This window comes from Pantherophis guttatus, chromosome 1 (assembly GCF_059756535.1).
Source record: "Pantherophis guttatus breed Tessera chromosome 1, ASM5975653v1, whole genome shotgun sequence".
Classification (NCBI taxonomy): domain Eukaryota; kingdom Metazoa; phylum Chordata; class Lepidosauria; order Squamata; family Colubridae; genus Pantherophis; species Pantherophis guttatus.
The window spans coordinates 35,325,473-35,345,391 of NC_142063.1; the positions used below are offsets into that span (position 1 = coordinate 35,325,473).

The window sequence follows — 19,919 nt, forward strand, 5'->3', positions numbered from 1 at the left end:
ATACATATAAACACATACAACATACAAATGATACACATAGTCATTGTATAGTTCTGATTGAACAAGGCATCCATTTTTATTCCTGTAAGATTATAAACATGAAGAGTTAATTAAACATGAAGAGTTAATTAATTAATTAACTGATAATAAGCATCTGGGAAGGTTTTGAGATCCATGTTCCAGTTTTGATCAGGTCAAAACCTAAATAAAGCCTGTCATTTCCAAAGCAAGCAAGAACATCAGTTTTATATGTCACTCTACTGGATATCTGTTCAAAACAAGAGCATCTCTTGTAAGAAATAATGCAATTAGTGCACAGAAATATTGAAGTGGACAAGGGACATCCAAATTCAAGATCATCCTCAGCCACAAAAACTGAACTGATACCAGGGCCAATCCTTCTCTCATCTTAACCAACTTGGCAGCATTGCTACTGGGGGGGGAGAGAAGGGGGGGGAGATGACAAAGCAATTGTAATACCCTGTTTCCCCCAAAATAAGACATCCCTGATAATAAGCCCAATCGGGCTTTTGAGCGCATGGCAATAAGGCCAAGCACTTATTTCAGGGTTAAAAATATATATATAAGACAGGGTCTTATTTTCAGGGAAACACAGGTAAATGTTGAGTTTTGAGAGGGTTTAAATGTGGGCATGGGAGCAATTCACCTCTGAAAAAGCTTATATTCTGATTTCAAATTTAGGTTTTTAAGCAAAACACTATAGCTGAAATGTAACCGTTTTGTCCTGCTTTAAGGAGCATGATCTTGAGACACATGGGAAGAAAAGCATGATCTTGGAGAGCTCTGGGTTGCCCAGACTGCCAGATAGCACAGGGGGAAAAAACCCACACCAATGTGGCAAGAAAATGTTTGGAAGGATTGAGATGCTGATTGGTGTAATTTCTGTGGGCACCTTAGAGTTTCTGTTGCAAAGCTTATCTCTACAATAATTAATTCATTGATTTACAAATAGGCTGTATAGCCCACTGGGGTGCATTTGAAAAACCAGGAAGCCATTTCATTCTAATGGCCTCCCACCCTCCAAGCCCATTAAATGTGCAAATGCTGGAGGCAGTGCCACTTGAGTCTGTCAGTCAATAATTCCAACTAGGTAACACTGCTACCCCTTGGAAGAAAAGAGCAAAATCAGAGAATGTGTTGAGAAGAGAGTTTCGATTATGTATGGCAGCTTCTGACAGGGATCCTGAGCTCCTGGATTGTGAGAATATATCTGCAGGGCAGGAAGACCTTGATCAATATCTAAAGGGAGGGCATTGATTTCTAGGATACTTAAGTTGTTTCTCATGCTGCAATTATCAAAGTTCTTGAATAATACCAGAGATTACCTTGAGCAGAAAGCCAACTGGTGAGAATTTCAATCCAGACACCTCAATCACAGATAGAGCCTTTTCTCTCTGCTTTAGGTATTTAGCATGTTTTGGAAACTAGACTATTGTTTTCCTCTGCAGCCTTCCTTTACCTGATGCCTCCCCCTCAAAAAAAATTAGGACCACAATATTTGGGACTTGGAAAAAATACAACTTAGTGGGTCTTGACTGAGGTGCATAACATTTTGCATGCTATTAAAAAAAAAAAGGAACATGGGGAATTTTTCTTCTTTTTGAAATAATTGGACAAGAGACAATCCTATAAAGCTGACTGGAAGCATATATATAGAACATATGAACAATGGAAATGGCCACCGACTTGAGTGGGCTGAAGAGGAATTGGGTAAGTTTATGAAGTACAGGTCTTTTGAGTGTTGTTGGCATGATGATTCAGTTCATCCCAGAGTTTTAAAAGCATACTGTACTGCATGCTTTCGAATACTGGTTTCATCAAAACAGTGACAGGAAAGAGATATGTCTTTGGGTCCTGCTTGTAAGTACCCTACAGACATCTGATTATGAAACGAAAAGATGGGACTAAGATGATCCAAAAGGGCTGTGATTCTGATCTTATGCTGTTGTCCATAACGTTGCTCTCTTAAAAGATGATGCAAATAGCACCTTCAGCTAAGTAAACACACCAATCTGATGAAGCACAGAACTAATGATTCCTGGCAGTTATATTTGCATCCTGCTGATGAGAAGCAGCATCTTCCCACTGGGTGTTCTCCTAGAAAGTTACTCCTGCAGTATAACCCATAAATCACACTGTGCTTTAATGTCTTTCTATGTCTTCTGCAGGCACCAGTAAAGGTGTACCACTTAGTGCATGGATGCTTGCCTCTCACAAATTGGCAAGAAAGAAAAGTAATGTGCTTCTGCAAAAGGTCCTACACTGGGATAATCACAATAACAAAGAACACAAATAAAAATATCTAATTTCAAAGAAAAGCAAGCTCTACTATATATTTAATAGGAATAACACCTACTTTTAAGTACTTCCGTGTATGTTTTTGTTATCTCTGTATATCCATGCGGAAGAATTAGGCTGTACATTTATACAGTATTTTCTAGATTCCATTGACTTGAGTTCCACCAAACAAGATTAGATTGTCAGCTAAATAGGCACATTACACTGTGACCTTATGCTTGTCTTTACTCTAGGACAAATGAAACGTGTGAGCAATAGAGGTTGAACTGTGCAATGAATTGGGGATGAATAATCAGTCCTGGTTTATAAATGCAGCAACATGAAGTGGTAGGATCTTTAGTTGGTTATTAGGGTGCCACTAGACTCTTAATGGTAGAGAACATGCTTTTTAAAAATGTCTAACACATCAGAAATTAACTTACATATAACTTACTTAATATAATTCTAGTCAAACTTCCTTTCCTGCAGGGAAATAGGTAAACATGATTTCTCACTAGCAATCCTGGTTCGTTCTTTTAGGGTTGCAGGGAGAAGTGATTGTGTTAACAAATACATTGTACAGGTAGTCCTTGCTTACCAACTGTACTTGGGACAGGCAACTCCATTGCTAGGTGTTACAGTTGTAAAGTGAAAAGTCACATGACCCAATTTACAACATCAATTTTGGTTGCAGTTGTTAAATGAATCATTGTAGGTTTTTAAGTGTAATGTCACGTGATTGGAACTTACAACTTCCTGCTGGCTTCCTCATTGACTTTGCTTCTTGGAGGCTGGCAGTGAAGGTCACAAACAGCAGGAGGCAGTATCTCAAGGCAATTCTGTCTTCTTCTACAAGCCAACATAAAAAACAAGTTGAGTTCTGACAGCACCATTATTGCAACCTAGTTTACGTTTGACCACACCCTGCAGACGCTCCTAGTTGAATTGCTTTAGTTATTCTAAGACAATCAAAGTCAAATAAGAAATTGAGTGGATATATTGAACAAGGCTATGGTTTTCCCAGTTGCAATGTATGGCTGTGAAAGTTGGACCATAAAAAAAGGCTGAGCACCAAAGAATTGAAGCCTTTGAACTCTGGTGCTGGAATAGACTCCTGCGAGTCCCTTGGACTCAGGGATGGGTTATACTTACTTTTACTACCGGTTCGCAACAGGGACATGCTTGCTTGCTTCGCTCGCACGTACGCACGCTCTTCTGCACATGCGCAGAAGCATTTTGATGACATCAGGGTCAATGGTGGAGCCTCCTTCTATACAACCGGTGCGACCCGGAGGCAACCCACCACTGCTTGGACTGCAAAGCAATCAAACCGGTCAGTCCTAGAGGAGATCAACCCTGACTGCTCTTTAGAAGACCAGATCCTGAAGATGAAACTCAAATACTTTGGCCACCTAATGAGAAGGAAGGACTCACTGGAGAAGAGCCTAATGCTGGGAAAGACTGAGGGCAAAAGAAGAATGGGACAACAGAGAATGAGGTGGCTGGATGGAGTCTCTGAAGCAGTAGGCATGAGCTTAAATGGACTTCAGAGGATGGTGGAGGACAGGAAGGCCTGGAGGAAAGTTATCTATGGGGTGTGATGGGTCAGACATGACTTTGCAACTAACAACAACAATTGATCAGAAGTGTGTCATGCAGTGACATCAGCTTACAGATCCCACTTATAATTCACCTTATTGTGGTGAATGACTGTGATGTACCAGGAGGCAATCTCTTGTTACTGTATATCCAACCAAATAGTGTTTACTTGTGGCAGCTTCCAGAATCTCCAGCAGGGGTCCTTTCCACCTCTGCTATCTGAGTTCATTTCCTTAAGGTAGCTTTGTTCCTTCATTTGACCACATACAATTAGCAAAGCAATTGTATGGGAAAAACTGGAGCAGCATCTCTTGTAGCTGTTAGTATAAAGAGCAAAAGCTATTCCATATACAATACTTTGTAGAGGCACCCAGAGATATTCCCAGTGAATACAGCAAGTGTATGTGCATACACACACACACAAAAATGAATGTGTTAATGAGAAATGGGAGAGAAATTTGTTTACATTTTAATTAGAATTTATCCATTTGCACATTCTGAATCTCAACATGACTTTTTTTTTTTTAATGCAGATCATATTTTTGAAAGCGCATACAAAATGCGTGACGGGAAATACATTGTTTGCAAAAATGTGAATTATGGGGAAACGACCTACATACCTCTTTTTCTCTTGAGTGCTGTCTGTGTTCATGAATGTCGTGTATGTGGGTGTATTGAAACAGAGTGATAGAAACAAATGTGCACTAAATGCGTATAATTCTTTTGTGCATAAAACACCATTCCCCACCCCACCCCCAGAGATCTGCATGGCCCCAGCCCTGTTTGCCTTTGCAGGGCTCTGTAGACCTCTAATTTCCCCCAAGGATTTGGGCCAGGAGGTTAAACTGGCTCTGCTGTTGATGTGATTTTATAATTGGGATGCATTGTTTCACCTTCAGTATCATGGGTTATTGTTAGTAGTTGTTAGCTTTATTTATTTTATTTATTTATTTAATTTATTTAAATTTCTATACCACCCTACTCCCGAAGGACTCAGGGTGGTGAACAGCCACAAGATAAAATACATAAATACAAAAATTTAAAATAGAATAAAAATGAATTAAATAATTTGGCTGAACAAATTTAAAATACCCCATAATTTAAAAACAAATTAAAATTTACATTTAAAAAGGGGAGAAGATTTAGCCCAGGCCAGCTTGATGAAATAAAAAAGTCTTAAGCACGCGACGGAAGGTGCGCAGATCCAGGATCCTCTGTATATCCGGGGGGAGCTCGTTCCAGATCGTAGGTGCCCCCACAGAGAAGGTTCTCCCCCTAGGGGCCGCCAGTTGACATTGTTTGGCCGACGGCACCCAGAGGAGCCCCTCTCTATGGGAGCGTACTGGCCGGTGGGAGGCTATTGGTGGTAGCAGGCAGTCCCGTGGATAACCAGGTCCTAAGCCATGGAGCGCTTTAAAGGTGATAACCAGAACCTTGAAGCGCACTCGGAAGACCACTGGGAGCCAGTGCAGCTTGCGCAGGAGAGGTGTTACATGGGAACTCCACGTCGCTCCCATAACCACCCGCACGGCCGCACTCTGCGCCAGTTGGAGCCTCCGAGTGCACCTCAAGGGGAGCCCCATGTAGAGAGCGTTACAATAGTCCAGACGAGAGGTGACGAGGGCATGAGTGACTGCGTGTAGAGAATCCCGATCTAGAAAGGGACGCAACTGGTGGATCAGGCGAACCTGATGAAAAATCCTCCCGGTCACGGCCAGGTATGCTGCCTAAAGTTACTGTTGTGGAATGGCAGGTCATATACACTATTTAAATAAATAAATAAATAGTAGTAGAATAAAATGAACAATTTTAGAGAAGTAAGAAAATGGGTGGAATAACGCTTGATAGATTCACCCATCCCTAATTTTAACTGCTGTAGAGCCAAGAAAAACAAACGGTGCAAGTAAAGAATTGTGCCTGCAGCTTTATGGCTCTTGTAACTTTAGCCTTTATATTTTGATTAGGTTTTCTAAGGTATATATATGAATAAAATATATACATAACGGTACCTTCTTTGTTATACACAATAATAATCATGTTCTTTTCTCAAGTGCAAATATTTTTTGTGGAATGGAATAGGGAAATGAAACAATCAACGTAACAAAGGCAAGCACAGATAGTCCTCAATTTATGACCATAATGGAGACTGCCCATTACTATTGTAAGGCATGATGGTTGTAAAGCAGGTAACCGTGTAACTGGGCACATTTTATTTCCTTTTTTTGTGGCAGTTGTTAAGTGAATGCTATGGTCATAAAGTGAACATCACAGTTATTAAGTGAACACACATTCATTAAGTGAACCCACTAGCGGGTATTTTCCCCCAAAACAGGAAGTAAACACTGGTTTTCAAAAAAAATGTTGTAAATCATGGTTACATCCCTGTGGGAAACTGCAAACAACGGTTCCATCATTTGGAACCAGGTCATAAGTATCCTTGGGGGGTGGAGGGTGTCCATTCTAATTTTGAATGGTCTTAAATTGAGGACTACCTGTACTCAGAGCACACATATTAATATTCATCGTAAAATATAAAATGTTTATCTTCCCTTTGAAAATGAAAAGGATAGGACAGGGATTCTTAAGGAGGATTGAGGCTATAACTTTAAATACCTTGAAATTATATGCCGATCACAATTAAATGACCTTTCCATTTTTTTCAGTTGTTTGGATTTTGGGATATTCCTTGCAGCTCAGAATATCATAATGCAAAATATGGAGGAAAGTACATTTATTTCCTTAAAAATATTTACTTTATTTGAATTTATTAGCCACCCAACCCCAGTGGATTCTAAACACAACTGTACATTTGAAGAGATATGAATGTTTGAGTATTTAGAAATATTGCAGATTGCTCTAGAAGCCGAATGACATGGTTGTATAAAGAAACATATAGTTGTGTGAACCAACATAAGTGAAAGTGAGAGTTGCACATCCTTCCCTGGATGAAACCTACCTTTGTGGCCCTGTGATTAGCTTTTTAGGCATTCAGACTTTTTGCTCATCCAGATAATTGTGTGGCTTTTCTTTTGGGTTACATGCAGGGTTGTGAATATCAAATGTGGCACTCTGAAACAGAGATGAAATTCACAGTTTACCCAGATTCACCCTCAGACTTAAACTCATGGGATTTGGGTTTCTAGCTTGTTGCCTTAACCACTACACCAAAGTGTCTCTCAAGGTTATTTTAAATAGTTGTATTTCAATCATACTTTATCAAGTATTCCAAGGCACTTTGTCAAAAAAAGATTAAATGGAACTTCATAGATAAAATAAAGGATTACTATATATTAAAATACCTTTAAAATCGTTGGAATATAAATGCTTTTGTTGGTGCTGAAAATATATCAATGTTGACAACAGATGGATATTTGTAAAAATGAAATTCCACATGTGGGATGTCATGACTGAGAATGTCCCTTCTGGCTACTACCGCTTGTTAACTTTCTATTTTACCACCCAAAGTTACCTCAGTCCATATTTATCTTGCAAAGGGAACAATTGTTTTTTTCATATCCCTGAATTGTTAACTGTGTTAGGCTATACAAACAAAGCTTCTTTATGTTGAAATCTGCTGAAAAATGGACTGGAAGCCATTCTCTCAATTAATGCAATAGTTTGAGTGAGTCTGATTTTCGCTGATATTGTAATTACAAAAGTACAAAACAGTAATTAGATTTCCCTGTAGTTTATAGGCATGCAACAAATGATGCTAAGCCAGAATGTAGAATAGCTAAGTTGTATCTCCATTTTAAGCACAAAAATAATAAAAATTAAATGATAATTGCTTTGCTTTAGAATTCAATCTGGGTTGGTTACCAGGACCAGAGGTTTTGTCTTCCAAGCTTCCAAGCTTCCAATCTTCAGGGAACTTCTCTCTGGCAGAGTGTGTGCTGTTTTGCGTGTGGTATTTGTAGTGCCTGTTGTAAGTGGCTTTTTAGATGCTGATTGGGGTGTGTTGATAGCTGGCTTTTACATGATTAGCTGCCTTTTGCTTGTGGAGCCCAGCCCTCACCTTCTAAGTACTTGATAGGCTGGTGGTAAATCAGCATTCCTGTTGATTGACAAGTGGCCTGTTTCCCAGGCTTCGATCACTTCCCTGGCTGTTTTTGTGCTTGCTCATCCAACAATCTTAGTCACTGCAAAGATGAAAGTGTGTCCTTGTTCATTGCAATGTGAGGCTACCAAAGAGTTTGAGTCTCCCCGTCTGTCCTACGTAGTCACGGGGAAAATCCATGCAGGGGTTTGGTAGATTACACTGAAAGTATCTCCCACCTCCAAGTGATCTTTGCAATGCATAATTTGTCCTCCTATGGTAGCCTCTGGGTGGTGCCCGATGCCCACTTGCAGATCTCAGATAACTGCTTTTTGTTTTATGGATGTATCCTGAAGATCCCAAAAGTTCCTGTGTTGGTTGAATTGGGACACGAAGGACACATTGAGGGTATAGCTTGAGCTTTGTTTTCTAGCTAGCATTAAGATATAAACATTCAATTCCATATGTTTTAATGTCACGCATATGTTTCTGTACACATTGCGCCCAAAGGGAATAATACATATGCATTGATGTATGCAAGTACTGTCTTTGATTATTGCTTAATATTTCTTTCTCTTAACTCTTTTTTCTCTTAAGACCCATTTTATTTATCTGTTTGTTTGAATCTTGGTATTTATTTTGTCATCTTAAATATACTTCCATATTTTGCTGAGATAAGAATTTTTATCTCAGTTTAACCTAAAACTCTTATTTCCACAGAAAATGTGTAGTGCCAAAATGAAGTCATTTAATTCATTGTTGTAGTATTTTCCTTTTTTAAAGATCGCAAGGGCTGATAAGAAAAGTTGGTTTTGCAATCTGTGCTTTACAATATAAACTCATCTTCACATTGTTCTTTGACTGGTGCTTAATCCAGGAATTATGCAGCGGCTTTTGGTTTCAACATACTGAAATCTAATAGGCAACATGCTTTGTAGTTCAATGCAGCTTTTTTTAGACAGATTTGTTTAATTATTTTGCTAGTCGTCTCTTACTCCAATTTCACAGTATTTCAGATACAGTTATGCACTTTCTGTACATTGTTTGGTTATTCTCCTCCAAGTGAATGAGGTTACTACATTAGGGCTAGAGAATGAAACAATAATTTCTAAATTAGAATAAGAAAGCACTTTGGATACAATTGATGGGGTAGCATAAATATTGAATAGCATAAATTTTCAGGATTAAAATGATGATATGAGCCAGGCAAGACAAAGAGTGATCCTAAATTGCTAATTGCTTTGTAATCTCCCTTGCCTTGCAAGACTCCAGTTTAGGTATTCTAATGGGCACTTTGGACTGCTTCTTATTAAACAGACTATGGGGTGAGGCTTTCAATTGAATCCCAGAGTATCTCTGCCAAAAATATGAAAACTAGAAGTAAGAATCCCAGCATTTAGCCTTTGCAGGCCCATCTTGGTAAACTAGAAAAATGTGGAATAGACAACATCACCACCAGATGGATTTGCATTGGCTGACAAACCGTACTCAACGAGTAGTCCTTAATTGTACTACATCCACATGGAGGGAAGAGGTGGGATATCACAAGGCTCCATCTCAGGCTCAGTACTCTTCAATATCTTCATAAATGACTTAGATGAGGGATTAGAAGGGCAATTTATCAAATTTGCAGATGACACTAAATTGGCAAGAATAGCCAATATCCCAGAAGACAAGCTCAGGATCCAAAAAGATATTGACAAACTTGAACAATGGGCCCTATCCAACAAAATGAATTTTAATGTGAAGAAAAGCCAAGTTTTACATTTAGGCAGGAAAAATTAAAGGTATAAGTACAGATTAGATGAGACCTGGCTCAAAAACAGTAACTGTGAGAGGGACCTTGGAGTCCTAGTGGATGGTCACATCACTTGAATATGAGACAGCAGTGTGCAACAACAGCCAAAAAAGCTAATACAATCCTGGGTTGTATAAACAGAGATATAGAATCAAGAGCACGTGAACTACTAGTACCACTTTATAAAACCCTAATAAGACCACACCTGGAATATTGCAACCAATTTTGGTCACCATAGTACAAAAAATATGTTGAGATCTTGGGAAAAGTTCAGAGAAGAGCAACAAAGACGATCAAAGGCTTGGAGACTAAAATATATGAAGAACGGCTGCAGGATTTGGGTTTGGCTAGTCTAAAGAAAAGAAGAATTAGGGGCGACATGATAGAAGTATTCCAGTATTTGAGGGGCTGCCACAAAGAAGAAGGGGTCAAATTATTAAAAGCACCAGAGGGTAGGACAAGAAACAATGGTTGGAAACTAACCAAAGGGAGAAGCAACCTGGAATTAAGGAGAAACTTCCTAACAGTGAGCACAATTGACCAGTGGAATAGCTTGCTTTCAGAAATCATGGGCGCACCATCACTGAAGGTTTTTAAGAAGAAACTATCACTTATCTGAAATAGTATAGATCCGTGATGGCGAACCTATGGCATGAGTGCCACAGGTGGCACACGGAGCCATATCTGTGGGCACACGAGCGTTGCCTTAGCTCAGCTCCAGTGCACATGCGCGCACCAGCCAGCTGATTTTTGGGCCTTCCAGACCCACCGGAAGTTGGAAAACTGGCTGTTTCCAGCCTCCGGAGGCCCTCCGGGGGGGGGGAGGGAAGGCTGTTTTTGGCCTCCCCAGGCTCCTAGAAAGGCTCTGGAGCCTGGAGAGGGCGAAAAATGGGCCCATCAGGCCATCACGTGCCAAAAGCGGGGGGAGCACGAGGGGTCGCACGCACATGCACGAGGGGGTGGGGCGCATTAAATTATGAGTGTGGGCTCCCCCCGCTTTTGGCACGTGATGGCAAAAAGGTTACCCATCACTGGTACAGGTTCTCCTGCTTGAGCAGGGGACTCGACTAGAAGACTTGCAAGGTCCCTTCCTATTCTATTCTATTCTATTCTATTCTATTCTATTCTATTCTATTCTATTCTATTCTATTCTATTCTATTCTATTCATAAAAGCCAGCAGGTTATGGCATTCAGAAGATTTACACCCTCCCCAAAATCATCCATAGCAAACAGATTTATACATCTAGCCCCCCTGTCATTTGATAAATATGGCATGTGTGCCTGAATGAAGAAAGCACACACATGTACAATATATAGGGCAAGAGCACTGGGGTGGAGGATTGTGGCCACAGAGCTAGGGTAATGATGCCTGTGGGAGAGACTGAGAATTATTTTTGTTTCGTTTTATTTTCCCAGAGGTGGGGGGAGAAATTTTGCCCATGTTTTTAAAGCTATTTTAAGCATATTTTTCACATTTTCCTACTCAAACTGCCTGAAAGCCACACCACCCATTTGGCACAATAACGGCCAGAGGGCTTCTGAGGGGCCACAAATAAAAGGCCCAGGCAGTGGTGAAATCTAACATTTGTTACTACTAGTTCTGTGGGCATGGTTGGGGGTGGTGGGGTAATGTGACTGGGTGGGCGTGGCCAATTTTTTTTTTTTTACTTTTAAAACCATTTTTTCAGTGAAGAGGTTGTAAAAAAATGCTTTCAAAAGGCTCTAATGATCCCAGCTGAGTTGCCTGATCTGATGATCGTGCGGCTCAGCTGGGATCGTCAAGGCATTTAACAGAAAAAAAGGGTTTTTTTTCTTTTAAAAGCCTTTGACGATCCCAGCTGAGCTGCACGATCATCAGAGGCTTTTTTTTTCACTTTTAAAAGCATTTTTTCAGCCGAAGAGGTTGTAGAAAAAATGCTTTTAAAAGTAAAAAAAAAAAGCCTCTGATGATTGTGCGGCTCAGCTGGGCATGGGGGTGGGGGGCAGGGATTTTTGCTACTGGTTCTCTGAATCACCCACCTCCATCGCTACTGGATCGGGTGATCCGGTCTGAACCGGGAGCATTTCATCCCTGGGCCCAGGGCTATATATGTCCTCAGAGTCACAGGTTGCCCCTCCCTGGCAAAGAAGCTAAAGCACTGGTGTGGCAAGTAAATTGCCAAAATTATGAAAAAAGAATAGATCAGAATTATTTTTACTGTTCTGGTATTTAAAGTTAATCTTCATAAGTTATACTAAATCACATAAAAGGTGTAAGCCTCCTGAGGGTGCATGAATGTACATGCGAGTATAAAAGGTGGAATTTTAGAAAGCAACACTTTGTAGGCAGCGAGCACAATGTCCATATAACAACTGGAAAAACTAACTCTATTGTACTATATTCCATCAATGCAAAAAATAGTCTATTAATGTAATATCAGATATGGATGCTTGGCATAATGTATTGTAAAATGGGGATCTGCATATACCTGCTCAGAGAAGCAGGAAAGTTTTATCTTAGCATTTGACAGGACAATACAGATGTCTGGCTTTCATAATTATGCTTCTCGATCATAATAGATACCATTGGTATTCATTTCCAACTATGGGAATTATGAATAGAAATATCCTGCACCTGCTTCTGAGATATACAGTTGTTGTTGGCAGAGCTGTTAAGTCTACGGGATTCCAAAGAAACAGATAACTTAATTGCACATACATTTTGAGACTGAAATATGTGTCTCCGTGTATGTTAGTGTATACATGGCGCAGCCTATCTGTAAAGGCACTTGCTTGGGTTTTCTACCAGAAGATGTAGGACTGACAGCATCTATCTCATTTCTTGCAGCACTTGTTTTTCAAGGCAGTCAATTGGATTGTTTATAGAATTCATTATAAAGCAACCATCACATGTGTTGCTAATCTAAATCGTTCTCTTTTAATAAAAAGGTGCAGTGTGTGAGAGCTGGTGGTTGTGTTGTTGTTGTTTTCTTCAGACAAAGCTTGATCAGCTTATTACCTCAGGATGATTTCCCACATGGAATATCTAATAATTAGCCACACTGGCAGAACTGATGGGAATAGAATACAGCCCCGTTTACACGGAAAAGTCATGCTGTTTTGAAAAGCTAATTTAAGAACCGCAATTCATGTGGAATGAAAGTCAGTCAGTCAGCCTGGACTAAAGAGGTCAGTACATCCTTCACTGACAGAACGGTCCTGTGAAGCAGGGGTCTCCAACCTTGGCAACTTTAAGCCTGGTGGACTTTGGAGTTGGAGTTGGAGTTCTCCAGGCTTAAAGTTGCCAAGGTTGGAGACCCCTGCGGCGAAAAGTTCCAAATAAGTAAATTCCACAACATCTTGTGGCTTTCCTTCCTAGTCTGTGTCTTTCCAATTGCAACCTGAATCATTTTAATCCCACTGTAAAGTAATATTGGTAATTTCAGTGAGAGTGTAAAAAATGATTCAGTTTTCTGAGAGTCCTGAGTACAGTGGAAGAGGTAACATTGCCCCCAATCAACATGGTTTTTAAAAGAATCTTTATATGAATAGAGCAAGGCTGATTACATAACTGATTTAGAAAAACAGTTATCCCCATCCCCCTCCCAAATTTCTTTTGCTATTTACTAGACTCGCTTCATGTATTCCATACATGAAGATTTAATTATAACTAAAGTTCCAAAAATCTGACTCCTGTACAGTTCACCAGAGCTTTTTGTTTGTTTTATTTCATTTTCATTTCCTTCTCATCTGCTGTGCTAATCCTAATGCAGTTTGATAAAACACTACTAAAAAGGAATCAGGTGATGGCAGTACATATGGCTGCATCAAAACACTTTTTCTAGAGCAGCACAGCAGCCTTTTACCCTTAAGCCAAACACATCTTTTATTCTATGTTTATGAATTCAACAAGTGTGCATATGCAAAGATCTATGGTATAATCCTAAAAACATAACATTAAGTTTGTTTTTCGGCAGTATTTTATTGCCATGTTTTTGTATTAGTAATTTAGAATTTAGTAATTTGGATTTTAGCAAATTGCAAGGATGGATTTACTGGAAACAGCTGAGTTGTTGTTTTAATTAATTAAGGCTCACATGTTTCACGCTATATGGTAGCCTGTCTCATTCTATTTAAAATAGGCTGTGTTTTGAAATCATAAATGGAACAGTAGTAGATCTTTGCATTGTGTAAACAAAATGGGTTATTTTGGAAGTTTAAGATTCTTGGCTCTGCCTATTGACCCATATGTGAACTGATAAAGGAAAGAGGATTTTTAATCCTTTTTGCATTACATGAATTGCAATTTAGGCTATGAAAGAGTCTTCCATTGGACACACCAAAACTATTATGTTCCAATGAATGCATCTGGGTTCACACCTATGTAGATGTGTAGCACCTACTGTGGCTGTGGAGAAAAAAAAAGCTTGCACAAGCATTACTTATGTTTATACTGGGAGGAAGAAACTATTTCCATTTCTTTGCTCCCTCTTGAGAATGAAGCAATGAAGTTTAATGGTGGCATGGCATCCAGTAGTTTTCAACTCCTAGGGACCACATAGGTTTTTCCCATGACAATCTATCCTAACCTGTTTTGGGGTGTGTGTGTCTCCCAATGATATACCCATCACCATTGCAACTGAATCCGTCCATCCTGCTACGGGTTGTCCTCTTTTTTCCCCAAGCAATATTGATGAGCAATAACAATTCCTTGAGATATACGGCAAAAGTTAGGGATCACGTAGCTCCCCTGTGTAAGCAGCTGCCTTTTCTTAATCTATTCATTACATTTATACCCCACATTTTATTTTATTTTATTTTTAAATTTGATTTATATGCCGCCCTTCTCCGAAGACTCAGGGCGGCTTACAATGTACTCAGCAATATTTAGTAGCTCAAAGGAGTATTCATAACATTCTTGCTTCTTATTTTTCTCTGCAACAACCTGTGTGAAAAAGCTGTGTTGACAACTGTCTCACCTGGTGTCTGGTTGAAGGTACTGTAGATGAAAACCTGGGCTTTCCTGTTCCTAACCTAATGTTTTAACCTGGCTCTCAATGTATTGTAGTAGAGATTTTGCATGTTTAAATGAAAGTGGTTATCAGTCAAAATATTGAGTGCTCTTAAGGTTATACTCCATAACATTATAAAACTATTTAAAGATCTTGGTTCTTTGAGTGCTTTTACCATTGTAACATGGGACAGCTCGTCCATTGATTATAGTTGATCAGAATATGCTGTCAGTAAAAATTTAGGGTGGTATAATTTGTCAGTTGCCATTTGCCTGCAGAAGTGAAGGCAGTAACAGTAACAGAGTTGGAAGGAACCTTGGAGGTCATCTAGTCCAAACCTCTGCTCACGCAAGAGACCTGTACTAGATTTTCGAACCGCTGAACTGCCAACCTTTCTGATCAACAAGCTCAGTGTCTTAGCCACTGAGCCACGTAGTCAGGCTAAAATGTTGTGTTACAAGTTTAGGTTCTACCGAGATTTGAACTCGGATTGCTGGATTCAAAGTCCAGAGTGCTAACCATTACACCATAGAACCACAAGGTAACATCTTTCACCTATAATCTGAAATTATAAGAGCCTAGGAAATAGTGACTGGGTACAGCATAAATCAATTCTGTTTCATAACTTCAATAATGCTTATGGTTCTAATTGTGAAAAATATGCATGAAAACCTGTATCTGTTTTGTCTATCTTATAATTATTTCAGTTTACTTTGAAAATGAACAATATAATCCCTCTCTCCAATCTCTTGTTGAGGTTGATTCCTTATTATACATTTATTATTGGCAGTGAGATAGCAGAAACAGAAAAGAACAAAAAAAGAAAAATCAAACAAGCTCAGACATATACAGATTTCCCCCCCAAACACTGATTTATATTTCTATCTCTTCCAATTGAATGTTTTGCTCAAAGTTCTCAGGAGTTGGCTGCATGCAGATAAATTCAGCAGCACATTTCAATCATCAGTTTTCAGTGCCTATGGAAGAAAAGTTGCTCTTATGCTAAACTCTTGTCAAAATGAAGCTCATTCAGCTACTATACCTTCTAAGCAAGTTTCTGTTACATCAGCACTAAACAGTATTAATTGGACAAACAGTTAATTTTAGCCTGGAATGGAATGTAGGAGCCTGTGCCATCAGTAATGGATTTTCTTTGAATAAACTTTATCCAGTGAAGACAGGAAGTGAAAAGTGAAGAAAAACTATAGTTTTATAGGCCAATAAGTACTAAAGCTGTGATGGACTACCCCATTAAGAGGAAAATTTTCCTTCTGTTGAAATCCTTTCTATGCCTTTTCTGAACACGATTCTCTAAATTTGCCTCCAAGTGTTCAGTTTATTTCTTTTGTTAAAATTTATATCTTGCTGATTTGGTGCAGAATCACTCCTCAGATGGGCTGATATGTTTTGTTTTATTATAATGCATAAATAAGAACAATGTAATGAACACAGAAGCCAAGTTAGATAATGTTCAAATTTTTCTTAAACTGTATGATTTACATTAGCAGGAAAACATCATTATATGATTTTATAGAGAATGACAAAGGAGAAAAAGAAATACTTGAAAATGTATATCAGATAAAATGGCTCAGTTTTGACCTAATTTCTTGATTAATTGTCTCTTCCTTTCTCCATTCTCAAAAACATTTCACAATTTAAGAATTAAAGCTAATAGAATAATCTGAAACAACAGCAGTATTCAGTATAAACTCAGTAATGAAAACCTTTTGAAAGTGCTTTCATATTTTGTCCCAATGTTAGATAAAACTATATAAGCTATATATGTGGTAAGTAATGCAATGCCACTGCATAGGGTTTGTCATTTGCCCTCATTCCACTTCCACAGACACTCATGCAAAATAATCAAGAGAGTACAAATCTTTAGAAAGTTTTGCTAAACAATCTCTGCCACATAGCAGAGGTGGCATTCAGCAGGTTCTGACCAGTTCTGGAGAACCGGTAGTGGAAATTTTGAATAGTTTGGCAAACCGGTAAATACCACCTCTGATTGGCTCCTCCCCATCTATTCTCTGCCCCCCGAGTCCCAGCTGATCGGGAGGAAATGGGGATTTTGCAGTAACCTTCCCCTGGAGTGTGGACAGAATGGAGATTTTACAGTATCCTTCCCCTGCCACACCCACCAAGCCACGCCCACCAAGTCATGCCACACCCACCAAGCCATGCCCACAGAACCGGTAGTAAAAATTTTTGAATCCCACCACTGCCACATAGCCTCCCCCCCCCGGTCAATAAAACACTATTCAGTCATTGGCCAGAAAGGACTGAGGCCACCACATTCAGTACTTTGGATATAATCCTTAAAAAGTTCCTTCCTTTTTTTAAGTGGGTTATAGTGATTAAATGTTAAATTGGAGTTAAAGAAACCCGGGTTCAAGTGCTTTTCATCTATTGAAGCTCACTGGATAATATGGTGTCCTCAGCTGAGTCTTGCAGGAAAAAAAATGGAAAGGGAATACCGTCTCAATGGCCTAGGACAGATAGGATTGAGATCTAATGCTTTCTAAACACAACAGACTTTTCACTTTGCTCAAGACAGACAGGGAAGCATATTGTTTAAGATGCCAGTTATTTAATGGTTTTGGAATTATACTTACTGTATTTATGTTTTGATTTTTATAATTCGTTTGAGGTTCACAGTTTCTCTACATTTATCATGTGACAATTTGGTGCTCCGATATTCTGGTTAGCAGTGAGCAGTCACTCCTGATTACTAAACAGGATCAACTGATACACAACATGAATTTGTGCAAAGGTGTTCCTGGCCATGATTGCTATCTGTTCCTTGAATAGAAGCTGTGAGTCTAAGAGGACTCCCAGATTGCCTACTGGGCAGGGGTGAAATGCTTCTGGTTCAGATTGGATCAGGCGATCCGGTAGTGATGGCGGCGGGTATTTCGGAGAATCAGTAGCAAAAATCCCTGCCCCCCCCACCCATGCCCACCCAATCGCTCAGTCCCCACTTGCCCACTTGGCAGCTTGCTGCTTCTTTCCGGCTCATTCGCTTTTCCTGCCTTGCTTCGGCTCCTGCAATCAATTGCATCAGATAGCAACTCAATCTGCTGCCTGCAATCAATCCAATCGGTGAGCAACTCAATCTGCCTGCCTGTTGTGGCCCGTCAGTGGCCTGTGCAGTTAGTAGCTGATTCTGAAGTGATGAGGCTGGTGTGGTGCTGCGCCAGCAGCCTGTGCAACTGGCGCTCGAGTTAGACAATGAGGAGGCTGGAGAAGATGTGGTGCCAGAGGTGGGGATTCAGCCAGGGCCTTCAGAACCTCCAGAAGCTCCCATCAGTGAAGAGGAAGAAGAGGAGGAGCACAGCACACAGAGCTGTAAAAAGGCAGGAGTGGCTCCTCAGGAGGAGGTCTCCTCAAGAGTAAGGCTTGGGGCTAATTGGCCACTCCCCTAGCCTATTTAAGGAAGGACGACGACTGATGCAATTTGCAGGAAACAACTTTGTTCATATTCCTTTGCATCTTGATTCCAGAAACGTTTGATTCGGCTCTTGTTTCTTTCTTGTCAGTTTTCCTGCAAATTGCTTCCGGGCATTCTGCCAACCACAGTAAGATTACAGTTATCTGAAATACTGTTCCTCAGAATTGAGTTATTATTCTTTGGATTCTTGTTGGCTGTTAATGAAGTTAAATTAACAGCCCTTGTTCAGAAAAGACTGATTTAAACAGTACTTGTGTTCGAACAACTACTAAGAAAGCTCATTAGTAGTGCTTAATTAGTAAACTAAGGTTTGTACAGACTTTGTGTGTGCTATGTTCTTTGGGGTCCGTAGCGGGGGCAGAACAATGCCTTGTGCTTTCAATTTGGTAAGTAACTGGGGGGGGTTGGGGGGAGCTCTAAAAAAATAGTTAATTGGGGTTTTTTAAAGGAGTTTTATTTTTTTTTTAGGCATAGCAATTTAAAGTTAAGGAATTTTTAAATTTAGTTGCTTTTATCTAAAAATATAAATAAAATAAAATAATAAAATAAAATATTTATGCAGCTTTCTGAGATTTGGTGTGTTTCTGTAGTGTTTCACTCTAACTACAGAAACACACAAAATCTCATAAAGCTGTATGTGGCATTTTGTGTGGAAAAAGTGTGAAGTTGGTTTTTGAGCTTTTTGTGGCTGTGTGAGGTTCCTGCTTGTTGCAGGGGCCATTTTGGGTGAAGTGCATTGTGCATTTTATATTGTGTGTGAGTCAGTTGTGTTGTGTTGTGTGCGTGTAAAGTGTGAAAGTTGGTTTTTGGTACCTCTTATTCTTTTTTGTACTTTGTTTATTATTTTTATTATTTATTATTATTGGCCACGCCCACCCGGTCACCTGACCACCAAGCCACGCCCACCCGGTCACCTGACCACCAAACCACACTCACCAATTAAGCCACGCCCACAGAACCTGTAGGGAACATTTTTAGATTTCACCCCTGCTACTGGGTCTATCTGGGGAAGTTCAACCCTATCCAGCACAAAAAATGGCATAGTCCTAAAACCAGTAAGTTCAAATCCAGAGCTGCTCAGTCTTACAGGATTTAGCTGAAACCTGTTGTTCCCCATCAGAGCCTCACAGCTTCCAGTCACTGGGATAAAACATTCACAGCATTGCTTAATTCACCAGAGGCAGAGACATCAATTACTGCTCAAGCAATGAACCTATGGCAGAAATATTTTGTGCAAATTTCCATCAATTTTTTCTTTTTAAAAAGTGCACACACTAATCTAATCTAATCTCATCTGTTAATACGAATGATAATGACACAGTGCTATAAATGTCTGACACTGGTGATGGTGTCTTGACTTTATGAACAAATTACACAGAGAAGAGTAAAAGCAATAAAAGACAGAAAATGGTTCTGAGAAACACCTTTATGGGGAAGTAAGGGGAAATGGAATGTAATTGATTTTTTGGTTAATGTGCTGATTTCAGGGAAAATGCTCAGCACCTACGCATCTAGACAAGCTCTAGAATGGAATCTTATTGCATGCATTCAGCACTTATAATCAGAGGTTAAGGAACTCCAACAATGTTGTCTCCAAAGTTTTTGGAGAGGTATGCTTCTCGTTGCCTTCCGTCTTTCTCATCACCACTACTACCAGTATATTTTCTTTCCTGGGTTTATAAAGAGAGGGCCGCCATTTGGAAACTGGTTTGTTCTTATCTTTTCTCCATGTTTGTGAATGACAG

At 39.6% G+C, this 19,919-nt stretch overlaps 1 non-coding gene across 1 annotated transcript; it reads right to left on the minus strand.

Annotated features, from left to right (window-relative positions):
* Nucleotides 1–15,187: 15,187 nt before the first annotated feature.
* Nucleotides 15,188–15,259, minus strand: TRNAQ-UUG (transfer RNA glutamine (anticodon UUG)). Its single transcript has one exon. It is a non-coding gene; the product is annotated as a tRNA-Gln (tRNA).
* Nucleotides 15,260–19,919: the final 4,660 nt, after the last annotated feature.